Genomic DNA, 23256 nt, shown 5'->3' with positions numbered 1-23256 from the left:
AAATGTGGCATATCTTTTGAAGGACAAAAGACACTTGTATTCCCTCCAAGCTGTAGGATTTGATAAGGGGCTGATGTCATCAGGAAAAGCTTCCTAGAAGAGGCAGGGCTTAGGTGGGACTTGAACTAAGTTCAAGAGGCAGAAACAGGCAGAGAAACTGCTCTGTGTCTGTAAAGACAGCCGTAAGTTTCCCAACCTGTCAAAATAGGACTGACTGTGATCACAGTTTTAATTCTGGATAGAAAGCAAAAACAATACTAGGGAAATAGGTTAGATCTAGTTAAAGTAGAATCTTGGGCTTTTAATTAAGATGTTTGGACTTGATCCTGTAAGCCTATAGTCACAAACAGGTGCGCCTATCAACACATCGATATTTTCTTGTATTGGACCCTCACAGGGCTGGGGTGGAGGAAAGAATGTTGGCCAATGCTTTAAATAGGAGAGATTTCATATATCTGTATTTTCTCCTGGCTTATCCTGAGAAACCAAGTGACCCAGCAGCCTAAAGATCTCATTCCTGCATGAAAGCTGTCTTCTGTCCTTCCAGACTGGGACCTGTGCCTACCGTCTGTCACCATACTCCCTTTTTAAACTCTGTTTCTGGCCACGTCATTCCTTTTTGTTTACTGCCTGGACTCAGTGGGTTTTTGAGTTTGCACTGCCTGCGGAAGTGGTGATGTGCTAAACATTCGTCATCATTGACAAGACGAAATCAATATTCGGGGCTGATTATTTGCTCATCAAACATTTATTGAGCATCTCTTTCCTGCAAGGGTTTAGAAAGGGGAGATTTGAGTTCAGGAGCTGAATTAGGAGGCTGACCCAGTCAGATGAGAGAGGATGAAATCTGCTTAGAAAGAGAACCATCAAGATGGAGAAGAGGTTGGTCCCTTCTCCCTCTCTCCCATTAATTCTTTTCTTAAAGAAAAGGCTTCCCTATCCCATTTCTGTAGAATCAGATGCCTGTCCATTTAGACCCATTCACCTGGTTGCTTTTATAGTGTATTCATCCAAAAGGGATCTATCCTCTTTTATTCTCCTATTTTCTCTTTTTTTCTCTTCTCTCTCCCATTCTGCCAAGCGAACACATCCCATCTGGTCCCCATTCCCCACAATTCACCCCCTGCATACAGAATGGATGTTTCTGAACCTCTGAGGGTGGGTGTGTGCCTTCACAGACCTGCTGAGAGCAGACCAGGAAGAGCCAGGGCTGGCAGCGTCAGCTCAGTGAACCGCCTTTTCAAATCAATACGACTGCTTTGTTTCCATCTCTGCATTTGACTGCAGCACTCTTGCTCCCTCTGCTCCCCAGCATACACTCTCTCTCCCGTGTTTCACTACCACTCTCTCTATCACCTCTCCAGTGTGTTCCCCAAAGGCCCACATGTCTCTCCATCCTTCACACACATTACAGTGTGATTGCTCTCAAAGTAATGAGAAGCTGAATTTGGGAAGTTGACTTCCCAGGAAAATGGTTCTTATGTTAAAACAAAGGAAAATGAAACCCACCAAAAAAAAAATCAATATCTGTAAGAACAGGAGAGGATGCTTGGAGTAGTAAAAACAGTATACCGGAGGAGGCATGAAGATGGGGCTTATACTTTTGGTTTGCTGTCATTAACTAGCTGTGGGACCTTGGGCAAGCCTTGATTTCCTTCTTTATAAAATAAAGCAGCTGCATTTTATTCTCTTTAAGGACCACTTAATTTAAGATATTCCAGAGCACTAGAGGGAAACGTCATCCTGATATTCCTGATGGGCTTTCTTTTTAATCTATGCCTGACATGTATATGGTGGTGCCAATAACACATAATAATTGTGCAGACCAAGAGACTCTTACCCATCCATGTCAGCCTTAGCAAGAACTACCTCCCTGGAAAGCAAGCAAGTCTCAGGGGAGGCCCAAGAGAAAAACATCTTGACTACATGAAATCTTAGTGGTTCTTAAGGAAAGTCCTTTCTCTTCTCTATGGGTCATCAAGAATAAGACGAACATCAAACCAGGCTGTGATTCTGGACCTCCTGAAGGTAGAAGGCTGGATTGGATGATAACTTTAGGCCAGTGCTCCACTGAGGAAAGTGTTGATAATCTCACAGAAAGCAGATTTTAGGTTTAGAGAAGTCTGAGCGCACTGCCTGGCACTTGAAAGGTGTCCATTAAGTCCTGTTGAACCAATCACTGATACTGGAAAGGTATCCAATAAGGACCTGTTGAGCGAAAGTCACTGATAGAGTGTGTCATAGAATGCCTGAGTTAGAAGGGCCCTTAGAGATAATTTAAAACTTCCAACTTTCTGCACAGACTAACTGAGGTCTGTGGATGGGATAAGCCTTGACTCAGATCACATGACGAATTAGAAACCTAGCTGGGCCCTGAGCTCAGGCCTCCCGACTCCCAGATCAGTGCTTGCTGCACTCACCAACTCTCTTGGCATCTAAACACGTAACTTGGCTCAAGCAGCCTTAGGTTAACGGTTTTCAAAGGCCGTTCTGGGTTTTCTGTAAATTATCTGAGTCCTTTAGGGGACACTTAGCTGGTGCCTTCTCTCCTCCTCCCGAGCTGGCTGTTTCTTTTGGTCTCAGTCAGGAGAATATTATGATGTTTCTCCCTGCTCTCCAGCGGCACACGGCCACCCCATCACTCACTCTAACAGACCCTGCTGAGCTCCCACAGTATATCTGGAAGCCATTTTCTGTTTGGAAGTCAGTGGCGGTCAGCCAACATTTCAATAATATTTGCTTTCCTAAGGCTTAGACAAATCAAATCCATTCACTTCCTCACACTCCATCTCTCTTGTCTGGCACAATGGCCCCTCATCCAAGGAGAGCCAAGATGGAGCATGATTCTTTCTCTCTCTATTCCCCTTTCCCCACCCTTCCATAAAGTGGAAGCTTCTTCCTTATTTTTTTTTTCTTTTTGAGACAGTGTCTTGCTCTGTCGCCAGGCTGGAGTGCAGTGGCACGATCTCGACTCACTGCAGTCTCCACCTCCCGGGTTCAAGTGATTCTCCTGCCTTAGCCTCCCGATTAGCTGGGATTATAGGCACACGCCACAACACTCGGCTAATTTTTTATATTTTAGTAGAGGCCGGATTTTACCATGTTGGCCAGGATAGTCTCAATCTCCTGACCTCCTGTCTGCCTTGGCCTCCCAAAGTGCTGGGATTACAGGTGCGAGCCACTGCACCCAGCCTATTCCTTATTTCACCAGTACAGAATTATAGTCCAAGGCAAATACTGTGATTCTTGGAAGGAACATAAAAAAACACTGAAGTCTACCTTCCTGGTTGAGCAGGTGCAGAGATCAAGTTTCACAGATTTAGGGATATCAGTTGCCCTGTCTTGCCTCTGTAGTGGTAGAGGAGGCTAGAACTGGGGTATTTTCACTTAGCTTAGTTCAGTGTCAGCTAAACCTCATGGCATGCTCCAGTTTGTCCTCCACAAGTAACGCTGCTCTCAACTTTATCTGGCCCTTGTTGAATTCCTAGGGCTGGGGTCTGATGAGGAAGGAGCATGAGAGCGTGTTTGGGTAATCTTAGGCACGCTGCCTCAGCTCTCAGTTTCCTGGCCTGTGGAGTGATGACTCAGTTTTCCCATTGTGCTGGTGACATGGTGTTGTGAGAATCGAATGAGGTGATGCGCTCCTCAGTTCGAAGGTGCTAGAAATATGCCTGCTCCTGCTGGTTGGCACGATTGGCTTGCTTCCTTGAGCAGGAATTTTCATTATTTCAGAGTTGTGTTTATTCTATAATGAGCATTTGGGGCATCCTGGCAAGGAAGCAGGTATGATATTTTGAGGCAAAGGATCTCTTTCAGGAAACCTTCTATTCATCTGACTACCTACTGTGTGCTGGGCCCCACTCCCAGCAGGGAAGCAGCCTTCTTCTCAGACTGCATTTAGAGCTGCCTCTGTCAGAGAGTGTATGGGCTAGAAATAGACCAGGCATTTCCTTTGGAGTTTCACAAAAATGGATCCTTTGGGTCAAAGGCCCCTTAATCTGCAAAACACAAGCTGTTTGCCTGACTTGAGGCCTCAGCAGACTTCCTAGACTTGAAGGGGCTTTGGTATGGAAAATGGTTTGTGTTTTGAAGATTAAGGGTCCTTTCATCCAAAAGATGCAATATATATTTTTTTCTTTTCTTAGGCTCCCAACGAAACACCTTGTTCCTTTCTGGCTTAAAACCTGCAAGCTTCCTTTCTTATGCATAGATGGATTAAGTTGGACTGCACATTCATAGCCTATGAGATGGAAAGAACTTCAGTGAATACTCAGTGCCCCCTTGTTTGGGACAAGTCCTTCTCTCCTCCTCCAAATATAGGCCATTCATCCTCATGAATGCATTAAAATAATACAGGAACATTTTAAGACTACAGATTTTGGGAGCTCACCTCCAGAATTCTGAATGAAATCTGGAGGAGGGAATTTATTTTATTTTATTTTAAGACTAAAAACACTTCAAGAACTTTTTTTTTTTTGAGAGGGGGATCTCACTCTGTCACCCAGGTTGGAGTGTAGTGGCATGATCTCGACTCACTGCAACCTCTTCCTCCCAGACTCAAGTGATCCTCCCACCTCAACCTCCCAAGTAGCTGGGACCACAGGCATGTGCCACTATGCCTGGTTAAATTTTTTTGTATTTTTGGTAGAGACAGGGTTTTGTCATGTTGCCCAGGCTGGTCTCAAATTCCTGAGCTCAGACAATCCACCTGCTTCAGCCTCCTAAAGTCCTGGGATTACAGGCATGAGCCACCATGCCCTACGAGAAATTCACTTTAAAGTCAGAGACTGCTTGAGACTTACAAGCCACACTAGATTAAAGGCACGTTGCTTGAGGACCAGAGTCCTCAACCCAGTAGCTGACAGTTTAATGAGTTAAGAGCCTATGCTTTGGATAGATCTAGCACCATATCCCAACTTTGGCTCTTACTATTAATGTTGTAACTTTGAACAAGTGACTTTGCTTCACTGACCCTCAGTTTCCTTATCTATAAAATGGGAATAATAATATTACCTAGTGTATCTGTTAGCTAGTACCACAGACTTGTTATATAACAACCTCTCTTTTCTCACCATCCCACCCAATTCACTGGCTTTAAACAGCTGGTACTTGAAGCTCATGCATCCGTGGGGCAACTAGGGCCAGCTGACCTAACCCAGGCTCACTGATCTAGGTTGGGCTGCTCTTGTTCCTGCAGTCAGTGGGGGAGCTCTACTCTAAGCTTGGCTTGGCTGAGGCATGTTAGCTGGACAGTCTACTCTGCATGTCTTTTATCCTCTCTCTGAAACACCAGCCATATCCTTGTGACAGTAGCAGGAGCACAGAGGTGAAGTGGAAACTCATAAAATCTCTTTTGTACAGGCTCACAACTGACACACCATCACTTCTGCCTCATCTTACTGACCAAAGAGAGTTACAAAGATGAGCCCAAATTCAAGGAAAGGGGAATAGGCTCCACCTCCTTAGCAGAAGGGCAGAAAAAGTGAATGACAGAATGCCTAATGTTAGGGAGGGGTGATATGTTGGGGCCATTAATCTACCACAACTATCCCATAGGTTGTTGTGGAGATTAATTGAACTAATATCTTCAGTGCTCTTGACACAGCTCCTGTCTATACATTAAGCGTTTGCCATTTATTTTTGTCATTAACGCATTTTAAATATAGTGAGGACTAAAAATGGTGGTTAGAATTATTACATCCAGAGTTGTTGAATCTAGCAACACAGATAGGAAAATAAATCCTTGTAGTGGTGACATAGGCTTCCGAAAATTACACAGATGGGGCTGGTTGGGACCTTAGATATCAGATAGTGCAGGGCTTTTTTATTCAGGTTTGAGGATAACAGGAGGGACCCTGGTTCTAGCTCATCAGGAGGCTCATCCCTGCAGCAATATAGTAAGGCATTTCTTAGAGTTTGGCAATGGCCTCAGCTGACCCTACCCATCTTCCTCCTCAGCTAGGATAGTGGCTCTTACCCTTTAGTGTATAGCATTCACTTTGAGAATTTACTAAAAATGCAGATCCCTGTACCCTTCTTACTAGAGAGATTATGATTCAGTAGGTCTGGTGAATGGTCGAAGAGGTTGAACATTTATTAAGCATCCCTGGTTATTTTGACCAAGGTGGTCTGTGGACTACTCTTTGTAAAACATCAGGTAGTGTCAAAGGGATGGAAATAGTGAATTCCTTGTATCTTTGCATCTTTGGTTGATTCTCACATGAGTAAAGCTAGAGGTCTTGGGCAGAATGGCAGCTATGCAATCAGTGGAAGCCTAGAAAAAGCTCGGAAGAGAGAGAGGTAAATGATTAAGACAGACTTCATTATGTTCCATATTTACCAAGAAACACTCATGGCAGCAGAAACACTTCCAAACCAGTACCATAGAGGGAGCCATTTAAATTACATTGGAATCCCCCAATTTTATATATGGATGCAGATGTTGGCAAATTGCTATTTTTTTGGACTCTGTGTATTGCTAGCAATAGAGAACCAAACTGAAATTGTTTTAAGGTAAGAAAAATCCAAAACCCAAAACAACAAAACCATGTGATTATCTTATGTAACTAAAGCTTGTGAGCAAAGCTGGGAAGCAGGTTGCTAGTTCCTGTAGTCTCATCTTAGAACAAGTCTTGGTCCTGCCTTTCCAAGGCTCCTCCTCATAGTGATAAAATGTCCACCAACACTTCAGCTTCTCACCCCTTTAGGATCAGGTCTGGTAGCAAAGCCTTGCTTTCTTGGTTCTGAGAGTCTCTTACATTTTACTTCTTTAAGTCAAATCATGGACTGATCTTGAAACTATCCACCACACTTTAAAAACTGAATGTGGGAAAGCAATAGAACTCCGAGTAAAAATTGATGACTGTTAAGAAGGGAAAATAGGCCCTGAGAGGCAAATAGAAAAGGTCAATCACATTTATTGCATTGCCAGTTTTTATGTTAAATGTAAGGATACAGGTTTGTGTTAGAACTTGGGCCTTACCTTTAGGATGCTCATCATTCAGTCTCAGAAACATAAATGTCAACCATGGAATGAGATGGAAACACAAAGAAGAAGGAACAAGTGCCAGCAAGGTCCCAAATGTGGGAGAGTTTACTCCTACCAGTGTCCTTTTCCATCAATAAAGGCCTCCAGAAGAGATACTGGAGATGAATTGTCAAGGGACAGTGAGAGTTTTCTCTTTAATTCCTAGAGACCTGGAGGCATTTCATAGAATTTGCAAAACCTTGAGGTAACCAGTGTTTGGTATACTGTAGGAAAGAGCATGGGGCAGTGGAAGGTGGTGAGGTGAGTCTGGAGAGTAGGCAGGGTAGAGATAAAAATGCCTTGTTAAAGAATTTGGACTGTATCCTGTAGGTGATGAGGAGGCAAAGATCCATCTTAACAGGAAAATTAAATAGCTCTGGTTTAGCAAAAGGCAGAGAAAAAAAATGCTGAGGACTCCTAGTGTCATCTCTGATTCTGAGACATGTGGAAAGGTTAAAAAAATTGGCACCATCTGTAATATGTTCACATCCCTCACTGGTGGATCCTGGATGTGTGTCTGTGTGGGAAATAATTTGTTCTTTATCAAAGGGAAGGATTATGAGAAAGTATAAGACTGGAAACCCAGCTCAGGGTCTATGACAAGAGTTTAAATCCAAGTCTACTTCTCATCCAAGTAGAATATTAAATGGGTATCACTGGCTAGTGGATTCAGAAACCAGATTACATAGATGTGGACCCTGCTGCTGCCTTACACTAGCTTTGAGATCATGGGTAAATTTCTAAAACTTTCCGGCTTTTTTCTCACCTATGAAATGAGAATGATAGTCACATCTTCTTCAGATACTTGTTTTTAGGGTTAAGTTAATTATGCATATTTTATTAAAATTATTTACTAGTGTTACCTCCCTAACTGTTCATTTTTTCGTCACTGGAATAAGGAATATAAGTCTTTGCCCTGTGTATGTTAAAAGTGACCGAGGGACCAAATGGGAACTTAATCCCTTAGCAGCATGAAGTTTTACTGGAATGCAAGGATAGTGTGAGGAGAGCCTTGAGAAAGTGGGAAGAAGCAGAGAGTGCTCAGTCTCCAAACTGAACTTGTGATTGCTGACCCAGGCACATCCAGCACCTGTTTAAATACTCATGCATCACCCCCTGCATTCTTTCTTGGATTCTATGATTGTCATGGACAAGTGTCAGCTATTGCTGTACTTTTTGTTCATCATTTAACGGGTATTTTATAAAAGAAAGACAACATTGCAGAAGAATTAGCTGAACCCAGGTAGTTTCTATACCAATGAATCCACCAAGAACTTTTCAGATGATTTCAGTAGGGACCTGCTGAAAATATCAGGCCAAGGGTGAGAACTTTGGATGAGTAAATATTGGAATTTGGATTCAAACACAAAAGTTAAGTGTTTTGTCTATTTTCTTCACTGAATATTAAGAATAATTAACCCCAGGGAAGAATTCAGAGCCATTAATTCACCAGAACCATCTGTTTTCTTTATTGATCCACTATATCTTGAGCACCTGTGTAGTGCCAGATTCTATTTTTGACATCTATTTCTGTCCCCAAGCTCTTCAGTATGCCTCTCTGGGAAGAGCAAACTTCTTACTCTTTATATTTCTTACTTATTTTTCCTTATTCATTTTAGTGGTGGGTTTTTATGATTCCATGCATTTTCTCACTTTTTTTTCATGACCCGGAAAATTTTCTCTTAGAGGTTTTTTTTTTTTTTTTTTTGTACATAGTAGGTGGGTCATGATTTCATGCTTTTGCTCACACTGGTCTCATGACCTGGAAAACTTTCTCTTAGGGTTTTTTTTGTTTTTTTTCCTTTCAGCTAGCACATCCCTGTTTGAACCATTAGAGCTCAAGTCAAATCTCAGCTACCCTGAGAAGTCTTTTTAAACTGGCTCTGTTTGAGTTACTTCTCCCTTCCTTTGCTCTAACAATATTGTTCAGATCTCTGATACTCAATCTATTGTTTGTAATTTGGGTTTTACAAATTACAAAAATAGATTTATCTCCCTTATCAGCCTATGGCTCACTAAAGCCATATACACTTTCTATTTAATTACTGAGTGGCTGGTCCAGAGTTTGACCACCCTATCCCAGACTCCATTCTGCTCTCTCAGTAAGTGCTAACTATCTTTCTCTCCAATATTTTATTCTTTAATTCTAGGTATATCCTAGGATTAAATATACTAAAGCCTTTCCCTAAATAAAAACAAATCTTCCATTGACTATTGGCTTCCTTCTCTGGTAGGGAGAAAGAAGAGGCATTGGATACTGCTCCTCTGCTTTTTCCATCTTAGTCAAGTACTCTACACTCCATGTCTCCATTGACTCACATCCCATTCATGCCTTAATCTCTTTCAGTGAATCTTCTGTTCCCATCAAGCTGTTGACAGCTGTCAACTACCTCTGTATTCTTAAGTCTAGTAGATATTTTGCATCTTTGTCTTGTAGCACTCTGCAGCTTTTGAAACTTGAGACCCTTTTCTTCTTACATACCCCTGCTCCTCTTGCTCTGTTGTCATTATTCTGTCATAATTCCCCTTCTCTCATCGTACTATCTCTTCTCAGTCTACTTCGTGGCATCTCTTTCTCTTCATGTTGATTAAAAAGGAGCATTGATTATTGTTTATTTGCATTACTCTTGACTCATGTGTTCACTGAGTGGTCTCATCTACTCTTGGAGTTCTAATTACCACTTGTTTATAGTGATTTACAAACATTTAACTCTATTCCTGGCCTCTCTTCCTCTTTTTCCTCCCCTTCCCCCTCTTCCCATCCCCCCTTCTCCTCCCCCTCTCCTCCTCCTCTTCCTCCTCCCCCTCTCCTCCTCCTCCTCCTCCTCCTCCTCCTTCTTTTTCTTTTTGGCTCAAGGATTCTTAGCCTACTAAAAATCCTAACTTGAATGTCAACAGACACCTCAAATTTAACAGATCCAAGAGGAAACTTGTCATCATTTACTCAAAACATTCCTTTTTCAGTATTGTTTATTATCATTAATAGCACCATTGTTAACCTGGTTGCCAAAACAGACCTAGGAGCCATTGTATACACCTTCCTTTTCTCACTTCACCCACGTAGTCACCAAATCTTGCTAATTTTGCTTCTCAGTTTTACTTTCCATCTAATACAAGATGTCTTGTTCAGACCACATATAATCTATGGTGCCCTCAATTTCTTCCTTATCCCACATTATATCTATCCACTAACCCCTGCAGTTGGTGTGATTCATCTAAAATGAACCTCTGATATAGAGCTACTGTGTTTAGAAGGCTCCCATTGTTCCCTGTGATCCTATGGAGTGAATCCTAGATCTCAGTTTGTACAGTTCACCCATTCAATAAATATCGATTCAGTAACTACCCAATAATTGGTTGCAGATGCTGGACATGCATAGAATGGGAAAAAGGAATCTTGATCCTTCACAGGGAGGGGAACAGCATGCACTGGGGCCTGCTGGGGAAAGGCAGGGTGGGAGAGAGCATCAGGAAAAATAATAAATGCTGGGCTTAATACCTAGGTAATGAGTTGATAGGTACAGCCAACCACCATGGCACATGTTTACCTAAGAAACAAACCTGCACGTCCTGCACATGTACCCTAGCACTAAAACAAAAATGAAAAATAATCTTGGTTCTCAAGAGACTACCAGTTGTGGGTAATGATATGATTATGTAATAAGTGATCCCATTGAGGTTTTATTTCATCCTCCACAACTCACTGCCTCAAAATTCCCACTGCAGCAACTGGGAAATATTTGTAGATTCTACGTTCACAACACACTGCTTCATGCTATTTCACATGTGTCTCTTTTGGCCTGAAATGCAGGCCCAACTTTTTGTTACCTCACAAATGTCTCTCTGTCTTCTTAGGCCTCATGTAGATGTCGTCTCCAGGAAGCATTGCCAGAAACCCTACTTTAGACTGGACGTATCCTGTCTTTGCTCCGTTATTACACTATATCGTAATTACCTTTTTCTGTGTCCATCTTGCATTCTGGACTGTGAGAACCAATTAAAACAGAAGCTCAATAAATATCTATTGAATTTCAGTAAACTGGCCTAGAGTAAACACTCTAAGATGTTTATTTCACTTCCCTTTTGAAAGATGTCTTGCATCGACTGCTGATAATTTGGGGAGAAAACTCCAAAGGCAGTTTCCCTGACCTTAGATCTTCACATTGCTAAATGTGGGTCCAAATGAAATATTTAAAAAGAAAAAGATATTATACATGACTTATGTTTATATTGTTAATAAAAAATAATACTCAGGATCACAGAAAAATTTCAAAAAATTATTCTATGTATTTTAATTTTTATCCAGGTTTGTGAACTTCTCTAGATTCACTATTTCCAGGAGTTTCATGCTTCAAGATGACATAACAGAAATTCTCTTTATTAACATTTTTACTGTTGTTTGTGGTAGTTCACACTGGTCAAAATGAGAAAACTACAACTGGGGATGATGTGGTTTCTTAGCTTGCTGTTTTAAAACCCTGAGTCATAGCACTTAGAATTGGTTTAGGTTTAAGATCAATTCTGCCATTTTTAGATACGAAGACACTGGAAAAATAATCAGGTTTTTAAAAGGGCCTTAGCTTTATCATCTGCAAAAATTGAAATAATGCAATTTAGTCTTATCGGATGGTTCTGTTGATTTAATGCTGTGGGGCATGAGAGTCTGGCATAGTATCGAGCAAGTAATACATACTCAATAATCTTTCATTCACTCCTAGCCATGAATTTCCTATAATGAAATTGGGAAACAGGGATGGGCATTTGCGGGGAGAGGGAACAGCCTAAACAAAGGCACTGAGGCATGAAGATTTACAGTGTGTTCAGTTGGTACAATTGGGGAGAGAATCTGGAGAACAGGATGAGCTGAGAATGTGGTATGGAATCATGGAAGTAGGAAAACGATTCAGCTTATTGTTGAATGCAAGACTAAGGCGTGAAACAATCAATAGGAAATGGTTGGATCTGTTAAATTAAGTGAGTGTCATATCTGTATTTTGAAAGATCTCTTTGACAACGAATGCTTAGGATGGAGGTGGTAGAGAGATGTGAAGCGAGAAGACCAGTAGGAAGATGGTTGTGATAATCCAAGCGAGACTTAGCCATGTTCCAAATGGAATGACATGTGTCAAGCAAGGATAGGCTTAGAAAAGAGAAGTGTGAAAGGCAAAGGGAAGAGTGTAAGATTGCTCTGAGGTTTACAGAGAAGGAAGAAGGATACGACCGGCAAAGGAAGCAGATGGATGTGAAAGCAAAGGAAATTGACAGGATGTGGAGAGGGTGGTGGCGACAGTGACAATGGCTGAATAGGATGGAGGAGAAAGTTAGGAAAAGTCCCAAGCTTCTCACAGGCATGATTTGGGAGATTATGTGGTTAACTTGGCTGGGGTATACTAGGAGAAAGGAAAGTTTGAGAGGGTGATGATGAGTTTAGTTGGGGATATTTTGAGTTTGAGAAGCCTGTGGAATTTCCTACAGATGTTGATTATGTGGTTAAAAATAATAATGTAAAATATATAAATTATAATGAACACTCATTCCAGGGTTTTCTAGAATGTTTTCATAAGATACGCATGTAACAATCGGTACACATTTTTGGCAATATTCCTTCCTATGATTGTATGTGTATACATTATTTGCACATATTAACTTTACTAGCTGATATCTCAATTCCCCAGTGTTCAAAATCCACTTAGAGCCAGGGTCAGCATTAGTGATAGTAGATGTAAATCCATCCTTTAGTCTTCATGATTATCTTGAATATCTCAATTCTTGAGAAATCTGATTAAATCTCACTTTGATTGAGCATTGTAAAAGATTATGATTTTTTTCAGGCGACTTTTAAAATTTGGGGGGTTCACCTCTATTCTCTATACGTAGTCTCTGCTCAGTAATCAATGTGTCTATTTCAGGATAGTACAATAAATATTTTATTTAAAGTGAAAGCTTTACTCTTCCTCCAGATTTGCCTCTTTCCCTAAGTTACAATTTTATCATGCCTCCTCCATCTTGCTAACCTTGACCTCTGACTTCTTCAAGTCACAAGGCTTGGCCAACAATGGAGAAGTAAGGAGATAGAAGGAAACTTCCTTAATGAGTATTTTCTGATGATCTGGTATCAGTGCTTTGCAGCCTTGGCAGATGTTTAATGCTAACCTTTTCCTACTGGCAACATTTCTTTCTGTGTATTTTTGGAGTTTTCCTTTTTCTCTGGGATTTCTTACTTATGATTCCTTTGATGTAGGAAAATGCATCTTCAGCTGCTTGCCTGTCACTCATCCTTTGGACTCTTGGCACATGGCAGGGAGATTCCAGTTTCCTGTCTCTGGCATCACATCTCCCTCTGCATTAGGACTGAAGGTTTTCCCTTGCAGGTTGCCCACCTCTGATCTATGGGAAGGGGAGGGGGCACATTCCTTTTACCCATGAATTAGGTGGTTACTTCCCAAATTGCAGCCCGTTCTTTGCTGCTGGGGTTCAGCCTGCCTCTCTTTGGATTTCTCTCTTTGGAATTTTTGTTTGAGATTTAACTGATGTGAGTTAGACACCAATCCTCCCTGCTCCCCCAAACTCCAGGAGACATTTACCATGCTCTTTGAGTTGTCCTGTGGAAGCCTGAGGTGGGAGGCCTCTGTACCCAGTTCTGCCCCTGGGAAGTTTTAAGGGTAGAAAGGAGGTCTCAACACTGTCAGAGGCCACTTAAACTCCACTCCTAGTCCTGGCATCTTACTTCTAATGCTATAATGTGGGTAAGAAGTTAAGAACCCCCAAAAAGTGCATTTCAGTTGCCTGATTTTATAAGTTCTATATGACAGTCATGCACCTGTGTTTGGAATATGGTAGCTATAGTTTCAGGCTTCAGTTTAAACCAAGACAAATAGTTACATTTTAAAATTATATTTAATTTGGATCTGAACTCTGAGAGATGTGCATCTCCCATTACTGGCCACATTTTACAGATGAGGAAACTGAGGCACAGAGGGGGTTCATAACATGCCCAAGGTCACTCAGCTTTGAAGGTCTGCATTCCTGGTGGGAAGTCTTATCTGGAGAAGCAGATTTGGGAGTTAAGCCTGTATGAGATTATCCAGTTGACTCAGATTTAAGAGGCAGGTATTGTGGGTTAACTTGCCAGATCCCATCATCAGCCCAGTTTCTCACGGACCTGGGTGGAGATTGGGAGGAGGTATTCCCTTCTACCTCTGGCCCAGAATATGGGTCATGGCCCAGCAATCCATGCAGAAATCTCCAGAGGATGAGCTTGGTAACAGCGCTGCTGGAAGGTCATTCTCTCTCATCTCCTCCTGAGTGCGTGCCTCGGATGTAAATAATTTACAATAGCAACAATTAGAGAATGCACTCTGTGTGGGATGAACCCGATTCCCTTAATAACACTGCAGTCTTATATATAGCACAGTTCAACCAAGGCCCCCACGTGCTTGCCACACCACAGCCAGTGTTGGCAGCTCTGGGTAGACCAGAGCCCTGTGCAGCAATGGGCCTGTGACTCACCGGAGGTCACAGGAGGTCAAGGGCAGCACTCAGAATAGAACCAGCCTCTCATTTCACAAGCTCTAAACTCCAGGGCTAGGAAATTCCCTTTGTGAATCTTTTGGAAGAACAGCAGGTCTGAAATGCATAGTGGTAGATATTCTAGACTGTTGCTAGGGCATGGGGATTGGGAGATGTGGCCCTTGTGCATGGGAATTTATATTTCCAGTATATTTATTGTTTGTTAGTTTGGTGATTATGGAGGAAAGAGGCAAGCGGGGAGTGGCTGAACCCCAAGGCCCTAAGGGAGAGTAAGTTGGGTTCCATGCTGTTGATAAAAATTTGGAGATGGAGCCAGGCATGGTGGCTCAGGCCTGGAATCCCAGCACTTTGGGAGGCCAAGGCAGGCGGGTCACCTGAGGTTGGGAGTTCAAGGCCAGCCTGATCAACATGGAGAAACCCTATCTCTACTAAAAAAATACAAAATTAGCTGGGCGCGGTGGCGCATGCCTATAATCCTAGCTACTCGGGAGGCTGAGGCAGGAGATTTGCTTGACCCTGGTAGGTGGAGGTTGCAGTGAGCCAAGACTGCGCCATTGCACTCCAGCCTGGGCAACAAGAGTGAAACTCCGTCTAAAAAAAAAAAAAAAATGTGGAGATGGATGAATGACCTTCCGGAGCAGTGTCAGAGAGTATGAGAGTTCATCCTGCCCCCCGCTGCCCAATAGAAGTGGAATACCAGCCACATGTGTAATTTTAAAATCTCTAGCAGCCATCTTAATTTTTTATTTAATACAATATTTCCCAGATCATAATATTTCAACATGTAATCAATATGAAACATTACTGAGCTAGTTAAAATTCTGTTGGCCAGGCATGGTGGCTCACACCTATAATCTCAGCACTTTGGGAGGCCAAGGTGGGAGGATGGCTTGAGCCCCCCCAAATAATAAAATTATCCTCTAAAAAAAATAATAAAAGTAGCTGGCATGGTGACATGTGCTTGTAGTCCCAGCTACAGGGGAGGCTGATGCAGAAGGATCGCTTGAGCCCTGGAGGTCAGTGCTGCAGTGAGCTGTATTTGTGCCACTGCACTCCAGCCTGAGAAATAAGAGTGATACCCTGTCTCAAAAAAATAAATAAATTCAATTATTTTTGCTAAGTCTCTGAAATGCTAGTGTTTATTTTTATGAATAGCACACCTCCATTTAGACTAGCCACATTGAAAGCTCTTGATAAACACACATGGCCAGGGGCTCCCAAATTCACATAGAACAGCACAGCCTACAGTTCTAAATCTGCTGTTTGCCAGCTTTGTGGTATGAGGCCAGTTACTTTGTCTTTCTGAACGTTGGTCTTCCCTCTCCACCATGTATAAAATGGGGACCATCACCCCTTGCCCTCCTGGTATTTCTCAGGTCACATGTGTAAAGAAACAAGTGCAGTTTCTGGCACATAGTAAATGTTCATTTAATGTGTGGTCTCTTCCTCAAAATGACTTTTACAGCAACTGAAGTGTAAGCTCCCTGTGGGAGACTGAAATGCAACCTGACTTCTAAGTATGGCTGAACATGAACCTGCCCTGTCCCTATCTCTTTTCCTTTTTTCCACTGACGTTGCTTTTCCCTGGGGCATCAGCACCACTCATCCCTTTACTTTCTTTAGGTCTCCGCCTGGAAGCCCCCTTCTCAGAGATGCTTTTCCTGAGCACCCTTGCATAGAAAGCAGCACCTGCACTCTCATCCCTCTGACCTGCTTTGATTTTGTTCAGAGCACTCCGCAACCACCACACATAGAGTCAGTGCCCATTTGTTTCTTCCTCCCTCCCTGCTAACTAAAAGTAAGCTCTTTGAGGGCCCTGGCTGTTCTGTGCACTAGTAAATTTCTATCTTCTGGAAGAGTACCTGACACATAATAGTTGTTCACTATAGCGGTGAATGAACAGATAATTTTATTGAACATCTACAGTACTTTTTGAACTTAGTGGGCAGTACAGAAGTGAAATCCACAGTTCATTTGATGACAGGGAGAGAGTGAGAGAGTGAGAGATGGGTGATCTGCTGCCTCGGGGCCCCAGTTCACCCTAAACTCTCTGCCACCCGGTGTGCTATCCCCAGCACACATCTTATCACTCTCCTGCCTTCTCCCACCCACCCAAGGCTTTTTGTAGGCTATTTGTTCTGCTGAAACTTTCTTTTCCCCATCTGTGCTCACTAAAACCTTACATGCTGTTTGAAACCCTTCTCAAGTACTACCTCCCTCTTCTACAGAGCTCTTCCAGACCCCTTGCTAAAAACAATTTCTGTGGCCTCCATTCTTCCACCGGACTTCATTTTTTTATTATAGTATTTATGGCAGTATATTTCATATTAGATTGTTCACACGTGGCTGTGACTCCCCCATTATATTTTGAATCTCTGGAGGGCGGCATCTAATTTCAGCTGGAGTGAGATGGGGCTGGGGAATGCTGGAAATTGTACAGACTGTGCAATGAGATATATGCGGGTTAGAATCCCGAGTCTGACACTTGGGAATTGTGAGTTTAAGAAAGCTACTCAATGTCTCCAGGTCCTAAGGTGCTCATTTGTTAAATGGGATAACCATACCCATCTTGTGGAATATATATTTATTAATAACTGCTCTAGACTGTATGTTTTGGCAACTACCAAGAAAAACCATTTTAGGGCCAGCATGTAGTAGATGCTCAATAAATACCAATAATGCGACTCTCATATTATCTTGAGTCTCCAACACACTTGGTGCTGATATGGTCTTATTTACACAATGGGAGTCATTGCCTGGCATCTAAACTTATATATATATATATGGGTAACATATATATGCATCCTTGTTCAAGCCCAAAAAATAACGATTTCCATTAATAGAGTCAAGGACTGTGTAGAACCTTTCATTTTCATTTCTGGTGCTCTGTGGATCATTGTGATTTTCTAAATCAACAGAGATATATTCTGACTTTTTCCGTGAAGTATTCAACTCTACTTGAGGAAGCGTAGATTGCATCACAGACTCTAATAACAAAGCAGGCTGAAACACAGCTATGCATGCCCAGTGCCTGGCCCAGATAATGTGGCAGAATGAGAAGGACTTGTAACTGAGAGCTAGAAGATAGGAGTCTAGCCCAGTTTGCCACTCAGGTTGTCATCTGCAAAAAGGAGTTGGATTAGAGCAGGGTTTCTCAACTTTTGCATCATTGACATGTGGGGTCCCCTATTCTTTGTTGTGGGGGCTGTCTTATGTAGTGTAAGATGTTTAGCAGCAGCATCCCTGACCTCCACCCACCAGATGCCAGCAGCATCCCCTCCATCATGACAATCAAAGATGTTCCCTTGGGGGCAAAAGAGGCACACTTGGGAAATACTGAATTAAATCTTTCAAATTGCAGCTAATCCTGGGACTATAGACTGAGGTCTCACTCTCCTACACACACACACACACACACACACACACACACACACACACTCCACATGGCTCTTCCATGTATGACCTCATTCCACTTTTGAGAGCTGCAATGTTCTGAGCCATGTTTCTTTGCAGTCTAACAGCTTAGTATTCTCTCACAGGCTCCTACCCTGCACCAATTTACAATAGCAGCCATGTAGAAGGGCTGTGTGGGTGACACACTGTGACCTCACTGTGTTGTGTCACTACCAGGATCTCCCAACAATCGCGTCCATCCCCTGCTTGCCACTTGGGGGCTCTGGCAGACAGTTTGGCAGCTGTCGTTACTGTACTGCACTCAACATGTACGGCTTTGTTTGAGGCTCTGAGCGAGATCTCAGGCCACAGCTTTTGCCAGCTCACCCCTCCTCTCACGTGTCTTTATCCTTTGCCCCTGACAGCTGAGACTTGCAGTGACAAGCGCGTTTTCGTAGCAACTCATGAAAAAACGGTGCAATGGGCAACAGAGAGAACCAATTGGACAAGAAATTTCATCTCTTTTAATTTTTTTTTCTCTTTCTTAGCTTTGCTTTATCTTTCATATTCAGCTGGAAAAGTAGACAAATGAGGTGTCATATTTAATCATGTAGAGAGATGGGTTTACAGTTGACAAATTGTTTGTGTTCTCACCATATTTTGATATGGAAGGCATAAAAATCTGAGGTCTAGAGAAGAGACATAGTGTGCAGGCTCATGCAGCTGAGCAAGAGTAGCCACAGTTTTCTAAAGATTATTTCCAATTAAAGGCTCACAGCCCAATGAACAAGACAGACATAGAAACAAATATAGGCATATCTCAGAGATATTGTAGATTGGGTTCCAGATGACTACAATAAAGCGAATATTGCAATAAATGGAATCACCCCAATTTTTTGGCCTTCCAGTGCATTTTAAACTGATGTTTACAATATCCTGTAGTCTATTAAGTGTATGATAGCAGTGTGTCTCAGAAAATAATGTGTATGCCTTTATTAAAAACACTTGATTACTAAAAAAAGCGCTAATGATCATCTGAACTTTCAGCGAGTTAGAATCTTTTTGCTGGAAGGTCTTGCCTCAATGTTGTTGGCTGCTGACTGATCAGGGTGGTGGTTGCTGAAGGTTGGGTGACTGTGGCCATTTCTTAAAATAAGACAACAATGAGATTTGCTACGTCAATTGACTCTTCCTTTCATGAAATAATTTTGTAGTATGTGATGCTGTTTGATAGTATTTTATATAAGACAGAACTGCTTTAAAAACCAGAGTCAATACTCTCAAATCCTGCCACCGTTTTATCAAGGTTTATGTAGTATTCTAAATCCTTTGTTGTCATTTCAACAGTGTTCAAAGCATCTTCATCAAGAGTAGACTCCATCTCGAGAAACTGCTTTCTTTGCTCACCCATAAGAAGCAACTCCTCATCCATTCAAATTTTGTCATGAAATTGCAGCAATTCAGTCACATCCTCAGGCTCTACTTCTAATTCTAGTTCTTTTGCTATTTCTGTCTCATCTACAGTGATTTATTCCACTGAAGTCTTGAACCCCTTATGATCATTCATGAGGTTTGAAATCAGCTTCTTCCAAATTCCTGTTACTGTTGATATTTTGACTTCTTCCCATGAATCACAAATGTTGTTAATGGCATGTAGAATGGTGACTCCTTTCCATATGGTTTCCAATTTACAATGCCCAGATCCATCAGAGGAATCCCTCTTTATGGTGGCTATAGCAATATAAAATGTATTTCTTAATAAGTCTTGAAAGTCAAACTCATGCCTTGATCTATTGGCTGCAGAATGCATGTTGCTTCAGCAGGCAAGAAAACACCGTTAATCTCCACGTATATCTCCATCAGAGCTTTTAGCTGACTAGATGTATTGTCAAGAGCAATAATATTTTGAAAGGAATCTTTTTTTCTGCACAGTAGTTCTTGATAATGACCTTAAAGTATTCGGTAAACTATGTTGTAAACACATGTGCTGTTATTCAGGCTTTAGAGCACAAGCAGAGTAGATTTAGCATAATCTTAAGGGCCCTAGGATTTTTGGAATGGTAGGTGAGCATTGGCATCAACTTAAAGTCACCAGCTGTATTAGCCCCTAATGAAAGAGAGTCAATCAGTCTGTCCTTTGAAGCTTTGAAGCCAGGCATTGACTTCTCTCTAGCTATGAAAATTATCGACTTCTACATATATCAGTGTATTTTGTATACATTGATAATAGGTTGTTGGCCGGGCATGGAGACTTATGCCTGTAATCCCAGCATGCTAGGAGACTGAGGCAGGCAGGCACTTGAGGCCAGGAGTTTAAGACCAGCCTGACCAACATGGCAAAACCCTGTTTCTATTAAATATACAAAAAATGAGTTGGGCGTGGTAGCGTGCACCTGTAATCTCAGCTATTGGGGAGGCTGAGGCATGAGAATCACTTGAATCTGGGAGGTGGAGGTTACACTGAGCTGAGGTCACACCACTGCACTCTAGCCTGGGTGACAGAGCAAGACTCTGTCACCAAAACAAGAAAGAAAATAGGTTGTTTAGGGTAGCCATCTTCAATAATCTTAGCTAGATGTTCTGAATAACTTGCTGCACCTTCTCCATCAGCACTAGCTTCCTCACCTTGTACTTTCATGTTAGGAAGATGGATTCTTTCTTTAAGCCTTAGGATGCAACCTCTGCTAGCTTCAGACTTTCCTTCTGTAGCATTCTCACCTCTCTCATCCTTCATGGAGTTAAAGAGAGTTAGGACCTTACCTCAGATTAGGCTTTGGCTTAAGGGAACATCGTGGCTGGTTTGATTTGCTATCCAGACCACTAAAACTCTCTTCATTCAGCACCAGGCTGTTTTGCTTTCTTATCATTCATGTGTTCACTGGAACAGCACATTGAATTTCCTAGAAGAACTTTTCCTCTGCATTCACAATGTGGCTAACTGTTGTAAGAATCCTAGCTTTCAGCCTGTCTTGCCTTTTGCCGTGCCTTCTAGCTTTTGATTTAAAGTGAGAGAACTGTGCCTCTTCCTTTCACTTAAACAATTAGAGGTCATTGTAGGGTTATTAATTGGCCTAATTTCATCATTATGGTTTCTCAGGGAGTAGGAAGGCCTGAGGAAAGGGAAAGAAAGGGAATAGCTAGTCAGTGGAGCAGTCAGAACGCACACGTTTATAGATTGTTTGCCATCTTTTTTTTTTTTTATTGCATTTTAGGTTTGGGGGTACCTGTGAAGAACATGCAAGATTGTTGCATAGGTACACACATGGCAGTGTGATTTGCTGCCTTCCTCCCCTTCACCTATATCTGGCATTTCTCCCATGCTATCTCTCCCCAATTCCCCACCCCTTGCTATCCCTCCCCACTTTCCTCCCAACAGACCCCAGTGTGTAGTGCTCCCCTCCCTGTGTCCATGCCATCTTATATGGGTGTAGTTCATGGTGCCCCCACATCATTACAATAATAACATCAAAGTTTACTGACCACAGACCACCATAACAGATACAATGATAAAAAAAAGTTTGAAATATTTTGATAATTACCAAATGTGATACCAAGACATGAAGTAAGCACATATTGTTGGAAAATTGGCGCTAACAGACTTGCTAGGCTGAGGGTTGCCACGAGCCTTCAATTTGTAAAAACTTTAATATTTGCAAATCTCAATAAAGTGAAGTATAATAAATGAAGTGTGCCTATAAGTATAACACAAGGTGGTAAGGGCTAAAATGCAGTTACAGAAAATGACCAACCAGAGCTCAGAGGAATAAACGACTAACAGTTTTTTAAATGAATAAAAAAAGAAAAAGACCTTTGAGGACATGATCTCAGCTGGCTACTGAAGGATAAATACGGTTTGGCCAGGAAGCGAGGACACGGTGAACAAAAACACTCTCTCCTAGGGAACAAGTTGACACCAGTATCAACATTCATCATCATCATTCTCATCATCGTACATGCCATTTATTGAGTACTTACTGTATGCCAGGCACAAGAGGGAGCACTGTACATAAATTATGTCATTTCATTGTCACCCTGGTTTTGAGTGTAGGTGCTATTGTTAACCACATTTTGCAGATGAGGAAGCTGAAAGAGAAGATAAATACAGGACCTGAAATAATACTGTTTCTAACAGATGCAAACTGGATTTAAACCTGCCTTTCTGTTAGAATAAGTAGGGTGGGGTCACAAACAGTTAAGTGAGTAAGTAGATTGAAAATGAGGGTGGATCGCGAGGTCAGGAGTTCTAGACCAGCCTGGCCAACATAATGAAACCCAGTCTTTACAAAAAATACAAAAATTAGCCAGGTTTGGTGGCATGTGCCTCTAGTCCCAGCTACTCGGAAGGCTGAGGCAGAAGAATCCCTTGAACCCAGGAGGCGGAGGCTGCAGTGAGTCGAGATCATACCACTGTACTCCAGCCTGGGTGACACGGTGTAAATTTTGTGTACAAAATTGGCATGGCTTTGTGATTTCTGGTCTATCCTCTCCACAAGGACCCTCTACCAAAGCTACCCCTCAGTCCTAAGCATCTTGCCATTGCAGCACCGCTGTGCCATAATACCACCTAATAAAAGAAGCATGCAAAACCCCCTGCCAACATGATCACCTTCAGTTTTCGTTCTGAACCCTGGCAACCTTTGAGGCTGAGTTACTAAGAGACAAATTCTCTGGCCATGTTTCTTTGGGTTTGGGAGACATTCCATTGAGCATTGCGGAACTGAACTGTAAACAAGCTCCATGAACTCTTCATCTCTAAAGTATTCAACCTAGATAGTCAAGATAATAATCCATTACAAGACTTTGTGCATTCATCTCATCATGCAAAAGCAAAGTTTGTGCTCAGTGGATACGTGCCTGGTGAGAGAATAAAAAGGAACTATTGTTTATTGACTCCTCTTTATGAGAGGCAAGGTGTTAGTAAAGACAGTACATGGTATAGTTACTTGAATTGTGTCTCCGTGTCTCTTACTGGGTGTATGAGGCTCTGTTTCCACATTAATTCATTTTATTCATTTTTTCAACACATCTTCCTTGAGCATCTACAATGTGCTAAGTGCCAAGATATAGGCATGAAAGCTCACCCTCAGTTTTACATATGAGGAAACTGCATCCATAATAGACCAAACAGTTTGTCCATGTTTAGATAACATATAAGCAGTAAAGCAGGAGCATGGGCCCAGATATCCATAGATTCTATGTTTTTACCCCGAACTGTATTGAGTTTTGTAAACTAAAAGCATGCTACTGATAAAAGGTATTATTAGGAAGATGTGTTAATAACATTTTTTTCTTTTCCTGTGTCTTTT

The 23256-nt window shown here is 41.9% G+C and overlaps 1 protein-coding gene across 1 annotated transcript in view; it reads left to right on the top strand.

Moving 5' to 3' along the window:
- LOC108282751 (BMP/retinoic acid-inducible neural-specific protein 1) overlaps positions 1-23256 on the top strand; it is a 169396-nt gene that overhangs the window by 32695 nt on the left and 113445 nt on the right. The gene's annotated exons all lie outside the window — the stretch shown is intronic.

This window comes from Cebus imitator, unplaced genomic scaffold, assembly GCF_001604975.1.
Source record: "Cebus imitator isolate Cc_AM_T3 unplaced genomic scaffold, Cebus_imitator-1.0 Scaffold250, whole genome shotgun sequence".
Classification (NCBI taxonomy): Eukaryota; Metazoa; Chordata; class Mammalia; order Primates; family Cebidae; genus Cebus; species Cebus imitator.
Note: the sequence above shows the minus strand (reverse complement) of the source record. Positions and strands in the feature narration are given on the sequence as shown.